This window comes from Scyliorhinus torazame, unplaced genomic scaffold (assembly GCF_047496885.1).
Source record: "Scyliorhinus torazame isolate Kashiwa2021f unplaced genomic scaffold, sScyTor2.1 scaffold_431, whole genome shotgun sequence".
In the NCBI taxonomy this organism is placed as follows: Eukaryota; Metazoa; Chordata; class Chondrichthyes; order Carcharhiniformes; family Scyliorhinidae; genus Scyliorhinus; species Scyliorhinus torazame.
Window position 1 is genome coordinate 49,756 of NW_027308158.1, and position 6,972 is coordinate 56,727.

The window sequence follows — 6,972 nt, forward strand, 5'->3', positions numbered from 1 at the left end:
ATATCTCCCTGAGAGAGAGGGGACTGAGAGACACCAGTCAGTGTACAGATATCTCCCTGAGAGAGAGGGGGGACTGAGAGACACCAGTCAGTGTACAGATATCTCCCTGAGAGAGAGAGGACTGAGAGACACCAGTCAGTGCACAGATATCTCCCTGAGAGAGAGAGAGGGGACTGAGAGACACCAGTCAGTGTACAGATATCTCCCTAGAGAGAGAGGGGACAGAGAGACACCAGTCAGTGTACAGAAATCTCCCTGAGAGAGAGAGGGGACTGAGAGACACCAGTCAGTGTACAGATATCTCCCTGAGAGAGAGAGAGGGGACTGAGAGACACCAGTCAGTGTACAGATATCTCCCTGAGAGAGAGAGAGGGGGGACTGAGAGACACCAGTCAGTGTACAGATATCTCCCTGAGAGAGAGAGAGGGGACTGTGAGACACCAGTCAGTGTACAGATATCTCCCTGAGAGAGAGGGGACTGAGAGACACCAGTCAGTGTACAGATATCTCCCCGAGAGAGAGAGGGGACTGAGAGACACCAGTCAGTGTACAGATATCTCCCTGAGAGAGAGAGAGGGGACTGTGAGACACCAGTCAGTGTACAGATATCTCCCTGTGGGAGAGAGGGGGGATTGAGAGACACCAGTCAGTGTACAGATATCTCCCTGAGAGAGAGAGGGGACTGAGAGACACCAGTCAGTGTACAGATATCTCCCTGAGAGAGAGAGAGGGGACTGAGAGACACCAGTCAGTGTACAGATATCTCCCTGAGAGAGAGGGGGGACTGAGAGACACCAGTCAGTGTACAGATATCTCCCTGAGAGAGAGGGAGACTGAGAGACACCAGTCAGTGTACAGATATCTCCCTGAGTGAGAGGGGACTGAGAGACACCAGTCAGTGTACAGATATCTCCCTGAGAGAGAGGGGACTGAGAGACACCAGTAAGCGTACAGATATCTCCCTGAGAGAGAGGGGACTGTGAGACACCAGTCAGTGTACAGATATCTCCCCGAGAGAGGGGACTGAGAGACACCAGTCAGTGTACAGATATCTCCCCGAGAGAGAGGGGGGACTGAGAGACACCAGTCAGTGTACAGATATCTCCCTGAGAGAGAGGGGGGACTGAGAGACACCAGTCAGTGTACAGATATCTCCCTGAGAGAGAGGGGACTGAGAGACACCAGTCAGTGTACAGATATCTCCCTGAGAGAGAGAGGGGACTGAGAGGCACCAGTCAGTGTACAGATATCTCCCTGAGAGAGAGAGAGGGGACTGAGAGACACCAGTCAGTGTACAGATATCTCCCTGAGAGAGAGAGGGGACTGAGAGGCACCAGTCAGTGTACAGATATCTCCCTGAGAGAGAGAGGGGACTGAGAGACACCAGTCAGTGTACAGATATCTCCCTGAGAGAGAGAGGGGGGACTGAGAGACACCAGTCAGTGTACAGATATCTCCCTGAGAGAGAGAGGACTGAGAGGCACCAGTCAGTGTACAGATATCTCCCTGAGAGAGAGGGGGGACTGAGAGGCACCAGTCAGTGTACAGATATCTCCCTGAGAGAGAGGGGGGACTGAGAGACACCAGTCAGTGTACCGATATCTCCCTGAGAGAGAGCGGGGACTGAGAGACACCAGTCAGTGTACAGATATCTCCCTGAGAGAGAGGGGGGACTGAGAGCCACCAGTCAGTGTACAGATATCTCCCTGAGAGAGAGGGGGCTGAGAGACACCAGTCAGTGTACAGATATCTCCCTGAGAGAGAGGGGGGACTGAGAGACACCAGTCAGTGTACAGATATCTCCCTGAGAGAGAGAGAGGGGACTGAGAGACACCAGTCAGTGTACAGATATCTCCCTGAGAGAGAGGGGGGACTGAGAGACACCAGTCAGTGTACAGATATCTCCCTGAGAGAGAGAGGGGACTGAGAGACACCAGTCAGTGTACAGATATCTCCCTGTGGGAGAGAGGGGGGACTGAGAGACACCAGTCAGTGTACAGATATCTCCCTGAGAGAGAGGGGGGACTGAGAGACACCAGTCAGTGTACAGATATCTCCCTGAGAGAGAGAGGACTGAGAGGCACCAGTCAGTGTACAGATATCTCCCTGAGAGAGAGAGAGGGGGGACTGAGAGACACCAGTCAGTGTACAGATATCTCCCTGAGAGAGAGGACTGAGAGACGCCAGTCAGTGTACAGATATCTCCCTGAGAGAGAAGGGACTGAGAGACACCAGTCAGTATACAGATATCTCCCTGAGAGAGAGGGGGGACTGAGAGACACCAGTCAGTGTACAGATATCTCCCTGAGAGAGAGAGAGAGAGAGGGGACTGAGAGACACCAGTCAGTGTACAGATATCTCCCTGAGAGAGAGGACTGAGAGACGCCAGTCAGTGTACAGATATCTCCCTGAGAGAGAGGGGGGACTGAGAGACACCAGTCAGTGTACAGATATCTCCCTGAGAGAGAGGGGGGACTGAGAGACACCAGTCAGTGTACAGATATCTCCCTGAGAGAGAGAGAGAGGGGGGGGACTGAGAGACACCAGTCAGTGTACAGATATCTCCCTGAGAGAGAGAGGGGACTGAGAGACACCAGTCAGTGTACAGATATCTCCCTGAGAGAGAGAGAGGGGACTGAGAGACACCAGTCAGTGTACAGATATCTCCCTAGAGAGAGAGGGGACAGAGAGACACCAGTCAGTGTACAGAAATCTCCCTGAGAGAGAGAGGGGACTGAGAGACACCAGTCAGTGTACAGATATCTCCCTGAGAGAGAGAGAGGGGACTGAGAGACACCAGTCAGTGTACAGATATCTCCCTGAGAGAGAGAGAGGGGGGACTGAGAGACACCAGTCAGTGTACAGATATCTCCCTGAGAGAGAGAGAGGGGACTGTGAGACACCAGTCAGTGTACAGATATCTCCCTGAGAGAGAGGGGACTGAGAGACACCAGTCAGTGTACAGATATCTCCCCGAGAGAGAGAGGGGACTGAGAGACACCAGTCAGTGTACAGATATCTCCCTGAGAGAGAGAGAGGGGACTGTGAGACACCAGTCAGTGTACAGATATCTCCCTGTGGGAGAGAGGGGGGATTGAGAGACACCAGTCAGTGTACAGATATCTCCCTGAGAGAGAGAGGGGACTGAGAGACACCAGTCAGTGTACAGATATCTCCCTGAGAGAGAGAGAGGGGACTGAGAGACACCAGTCAGTGTACAGATATCTCCCTGAGAGAGAGGGGGGACTGAGAGACACCAGTCAGTGTACAGATATCTCCCTGAGAGAGAGGGAGACTGAGAGACACCAGTCAGTGTACAGATATCTCCCTGAGAGAGAGGGGACTGAGAGACACCAGTCAGCGTACAGATATCTCCCTGAGAGAGAGGGGACTGAGAGACACCAGTCAGTGTACAGATATCTCCCTGAGAGAGAGAGGGGACTGAGAGACACCAGTCAGTGTACAGATATCTCCCTGAGAGAGAGGACTGAGAGACACCAGTCAGTGTACAGATATCTCCCTGAGAGAGAGAGGGGACTGAGAGACACCAGTCAGTGTACAGATATCTCCCTGAGAGAGGGGGGACTGAGATACACCAGTCAGTGTACAGATATGTCCCTGAGAGAGAGAGAGGGGACTGAGAGACACCAGTCAGTGTACAGATACCTCCCTGAGAGAGAGAGGGGACTGAGAGACACCAGTCAGTGTACAGATATCTCCCTGAGATAGAGAGAGGGGACTGAGAGACACCAGTCAGTGCACAGATATCTCCCTGAGAGAGAGAGGACTGAGAGACACCAGTCAGTGTACAGATATCTCCCTAGAGAGAGAGGGGACTGAGAGACACCAGTCAGTGTACAGATATCTCCCTGAGAGAGAGAGAGGGGACTGAGAGACACCAGTCAGTGTACAGATATCTCCCTGAGAGAGAGAGGGGACTGAGAGACACCAGTCAGTGTACAGATATCTCCCTGAGAGAGAGAGAGAGGGGACTGAGAGACACCAGTCAGTGTACAGATATCTCCCTGAGAGAGAGAGGGGACTGAGAGACACCAGTCAGTGTACAGATATCTTCCTGAGAGAGAGGGGACTGAGAGACACCAGTCAGTGTACAGATATCTCCCTGAGAGAGAGAGGGGACTGAGAGACACCAGTCAGTATACAGATATCTCCCTGAGCGAGAGAGAGGTGACTGAGAGACACCAGTCAGTGTACAGATATCTCCCTGAGAGAGAGGGGGGACTGAGAGACACCAGTCAGTGTACAGATATCTCCCTGAGAGAGAGAGGGGACTGAGAGACACCAGTCAGTGTACAGATATCTCCCTGAGAGAGAGAGGGGACTGAGAGACACCAGTCAGTGTACAGATATCGCCATGAGAGAGAGAGAGGGGACTGAGAGACACCAGTCAGTGTACAGATATCTCCCTGAGAGAGAGAGGGGGGATTGAGAGACACCAGTCAGTGTACCGATATCTCCCTGAGAGAGAGAGGGGACTGAGAGACACCAGTCAGTGTACAGATATCTCCCTGAGAGAGAGAGAGGGGACTGAGAGACACCAGTCAGTGTACAGATATCTCCCTGAGAGAGAGGGGACTGAGAGACACCAGTCAGTGTACAGATATCTCCCTGCGAGAGAGAGGACTGAGAGACACCAGTCAGTGTACAGATATCTCCCTGAGAGAGAGAGGGGACTGAGAGACACCAGTCAGTGTACAGATATCTCCCTGAGAGAGAGGGGTAACTGAGAGACACCAGTCAGTGTACAGATATCTCCCTGAGAGAGAGAGGGGGCTGAGAGACACCAGTCAGTGTACAGATATCTCCCTGAGAGAGAGAGAGGGGACTGAGAGACACCAGTCAGTGTACAGATATCTCCCCGAGAGAGGGGACAGAGAGACACCAGTCAGTGTACAGATATCTCCCTGAGAGAGAGAGGGGACTGAGAGACACCAGTCAGTGTACAGATATCTCCCTGAGAGAGAGAGAGGGGACTGAGAGACACCAGTCAGTGTATAGATATCTCCCTGAGAGAGAGAGGGGACTGAGAGACACCAGTCAGTGTACAGATATCTCCCTGAGAGAGAGGGGACTGAGAGACACCAGTCTGTGTACAGATATCTCCCTGAGAGAGAGGGGGGACTGAGAGACACCAGTCAGTGTACAGATTTCTCCCTGAGAGAGAGAGGACTGAGAGACACCAGTCAGTGTACAGATATCTCCCTGAGAGAGAGGGGGGACTGAGAGACACCAGTCAGTGTACAGATATCTCCCTGAGAGAGAGAGGGGGGACTGAGAGACACCAGTCAGTGTACAGATATCTCCCTGAGAGAGAGAGGGGACTGAGAGACACCAGTCAGTGTACAGATATCTCCCTGAGAGAGAGAGAGGGGACTGAGAGACACCAGTCAGTGTACAGATATCTCCCTGAGAGAGAGGGGGGACTGAGAGACACCAGTCAGTGTACAGATATCTCCCTGAGAGAGAGAGGGGGGACTGAGAGACACCAGTCAGTGTACAGATATCTCCCCGAGAGAGAGGGGACTGAGAGACACCAGTCAGTGTACAGATATCTCCCTGAGAGAGAGAGAGAGGACTGAGAGACACCAGTCAGTGTACAGATATCTCCCTGAGAGAGAGAGGGGACTGAGAGACACCAGTCAGTGTACAGATATCTCCCTCAGGGAGAGAGGGGACTGTGAGACACCAGTCAGTGTACAGATATCTCCCCGAGAGAGAGAGGGACTGAGAGACACCAGTCAGTATACAGATATCTCCCTGAGAGAGAGGGGACTGAGAGACACCAGTCAGTGTACAGATATCTCCCTGAGAGAGAGAGAGGACTGAGAGACACCAGTCAGTGTACAGATATCTCCCTGAGAGAGAGGGGACTGAGAGACACCAGTCAGTGTACAGATATCTCCCTGAGAGAGAGAGAGAGGGGACTGAGAGAGGGGACTGAGACACCAGTCAGTGTACAGATATCTCCCCGAGAGAGGGGGGACTGAGAGACACCAGTCAGTGTACAGATATCTCCCTGAGAGAGAGAGGGGACTGAGAGACAACAGTCAGTGTACAGATATCTCCCTGAGAGAGAGGGGACTGAGAGACACCAGTCAGTGTACAGATATCTCCCTGAGAGAGAGAGAGAGGGGACTGAGAGAGGGGACTGAGACACCAGTCAGTGTACAGATATCTCCCCGAGAGAGAGAGGGACTGAGAGACACCAGTCAGTGTACAGATATCTCCCCGAGAGAGAGAGAGGGGGGACTGTGAGACACCAGTCAGTGCACAGATATCTCACTGAGAGAGAGACAGGGGACTGAGAGACACCAGTCAGTGTACAGATATCTCCCTGAGAGAGGGGACTGAGAGACACCAGTCAGTGTACAGATATCTCCCCGAGAGAGGGGACTGAGAGACACCAGTCAGTGTACAGATATCTCCCTGAGAGAGAGGGGACTGAGAGACACCAGTCAGTGTACAGATATCTCCCTGAGAGAGAGGGGGGACTGAGAGACACCAGTCAGTGTACAGATATCTCCCTGAGAGAGAGAGAGGGGACTGAGAGACACCAGTCAGTGTACAGATATCTCCCTGAGAGAGAGAGGACTGAGAGACACCAGTCAGTGTACAGATATCTCCCTGAGAGACAGGGGACTGAGAGACACCAGTCAGTGTACAGATATCTCCCCGAGAGAGCGGGGACTGAGAGACACCAGTCAGTGTACAGATATCTCCCTGAGAGAGAGAGGGGACTGAGAGACACCAGTCAGTGTACAGATATCTCCCTGAGAGAGAGAGAGGGGGGACTGAGAGACACCAGTCAGTGTACAGATATCTCCCTGAGAGAGAGGGGACTGAGAGACACCAGTCAGTGTACAGATATGTCCCTGAGAGAGAGGGGGGATTGAGAGACACCAGTCAGTGTACAGATATCTCCTTGAGAGAGAGGGGGGATTGAGAGACACC